This window comes from Capsicum annuum, chromosome 10, assembly GCF_002878395.1.
Source record: "Capsicum annuum cultivar UCD-10X-F1 chromosome 10, UCD10Xv1.1, whole genome shotgun sequence".
NCBI classification, from domain to species: domain Eukaryota; kingdom Viridiplantae; phylum Streptophyta; class Magnoliopsida; order Solanales; family Solanaceae; genus Capsicum; species Capsicum annuum.
This window is the reverse complement of record NC_061120.1, coordinates 22,687,136-22,689,449: the sequence shown is the minus strand read 5'-3', so window position 1 is coordinate 22,689,449 and position 2,314 is coordinate 22,687,136. Positions and strand designations below refer to the sequence as shown.

Genomic DNA, 2,314 nt, shown 5'->3' with positions numbered 1-2,314 from the left:
CTATAAGAATTAAGTAGAATGAAGTTGAAAAGACATGTCATTTAAATAAAGAACACAAATAGATGGAAGTTTTCATAACTCATAAGATTTAATTAGATATAGTAAATATGATAGAGTTTTTTTAATTACTAAACAAATTAATTAGTGAAAGAATGAAGAAAAAGTTAAAAAAAAGAAAAAAAAAAAAAGAAAAATAAAGGTGATAGAGAGGTGTCACATCACCTCCTCTATAACCTTCCTTTATATTATATATAGATTACTGCATATGATATTCGTGTGCAATGCATTTTCATCAATTTGATAGAATCAAATGCAGATGACGAGAAAAATTATTTGCAATAGTTAATTAAATATTTGCTTTATAGTATATCATTAATATTGTGCTAATTTGTTTTTCCCTTTTTTTAAAAGAACATTTGTGGAGCCTTTACTATTTTTCTATTTTAGGATTTTGTGTCTGATATTCATATGGTATTAGAATTCCCACAAAATCTATACATATAATTATACTACCTTAAAAGCACCAACTCAAAAAAGTTAAAGTGAAATTACTAAACTACCCTCTTACTAATTTAAATTGCCTATTTAATTTTTAAAAAATTCTAAAAAGTAACGCCCTACAAATATTCCAAGCCAACAATCATACTCCTTCGCTAAAAGTAACAACCAAACGTCCCGACAAATATTCCAAGCAAATAGTCGTACTCCTCCACTAAAAGTTACAACCAAACGTTCATATACTCCTCCATCAACAAGTTTTTCTCTGTCTGCTTCTCTAGGAGTTGAAATTGTAAAATTTTCAATTTCTCTTTTATATTGCTTTATTTTCACACCCTTCTCTTTAGATGAATTTTCAAGAAAATTGTTGAATTATTCTTATTTAATTTTCTAGTCTTGTTATCCTGCTTCCTTGTGGCATGCTCAAGGAGATTAGTTAGAGAGATTACCTTTACTTTTTGAATCGATGAAGCAATTTCTGATGGTAGGAATGACTTTTATGCTTTGACAGAAAAAGTGCTTTTGCATAGACCTTAGTTTTTGACTTCTTATGTTCTCAACTATGAATGTTATACTAATATTGTTTTGTGGCTCTGGTAATGAGTCTGAAGTCAGAAATGATATAAATTAGTCTTCCTGATGATTAGGATTTATGTTGGTGCTGTTTTTTTTAAGAAAAACCTATTAATGTGCAATAATTTTTTTTAGCCTATTCATGTATGAGCATTTTATCTTTTATCTTAACAATTTTAAAAGTAACTATAAAATTGTTTTATGTTGTTTGAATCAGAAAACAACTTAGCATTTGGACACAACGTCTTACTTATCTACTTTACCAAATCTCATGAAAAGGGAAAGAGTATTATCCATTATCATATAGATAATCTACTCTGGGGACAAGCTTTATGTACTGTAGTTGCTTTCCTGGGAGGCAAATACCTTGCATCACCAATAATATCTGTGATATAATAATTGTGAAAAAGCATTCTTGGCATATTTTCATGTTGTTATATATATATATAATTATTTATATATATATATATATATTATAAGGAAGAAGAAGTATCGTCTAAAATCTTGGACTGATTAGCAAGATGGAAGCTGCAATATCTTATGATCACAACTTAACTCTCCCCCTTCCTTTTATGTTATGTTGTCGATGCTATCAACATTGACAGGACTTGGTATTTGGCGCAGGGTGTATAATGGCTGCTATAAAGTGCAACTTAATGGAGCCAAACATTAATTTTGAGAAATCACATATAAAAGGGGAATGAAGTACCACGTATGAAAATCAAGGTAGTATATTAAGGCTTTCCGACAAATTTAAACTTTATTATGATTGTTGTCCCTTTTAAGTCTTGTACATCATCTTCAAGGGTATATTTTATTCAGTACAAACTATTCTTGATTGTGAAAATAATGTACAACTCCCTCTAATATTTGCTTATTTTATTATCTTCTTCATGATATGAGGCACATCCTACTTTGGGAGACAACAATAGTACAATTAATGTATTTCTTAAATTTATGTGCATGGCTGGACCACTGTGTATCACAATTTTTAAAGAGAGCGATTTGAATGCTTTCATTAGGCTTGAAGGACTGATGTTATAGTAGGATGATTCGTTAAAGCCCTCATGTGAACGCTCTCGCTATGGATCCTCCATCAGATGATGATGCATCACTTATTGAAGTAATCTATGTGTACATGTGATTTGTTTTGTTGGATAAGAATCTCAATTACCCCCTGAATTTGTCACGTTTTATTCATGGTACACCTGAACTTTGACTAATCCTAAGTACCCCCCCCCCC

General features: G+C 30.3%; 1 long non-coding RNA gene across 1 annotated transcript; it reads left to right on the top strand.

Moving 5' to 3' along the window:
• The first annotated feature begins 774 nt into the window (after positions 1-774).
• Positions 775-2,100, top strand: LOC107853012. The gene is made up of 2 exons (XR_007045561.1): positions 775-982; positions 1,696-2,100. It is a non-coding gene; the product is annotated as an uncharacterized LOC107853012 (long non-coding RNA).
• Positions 2,101-2,314: the final 214 nt, after the last annotated feature.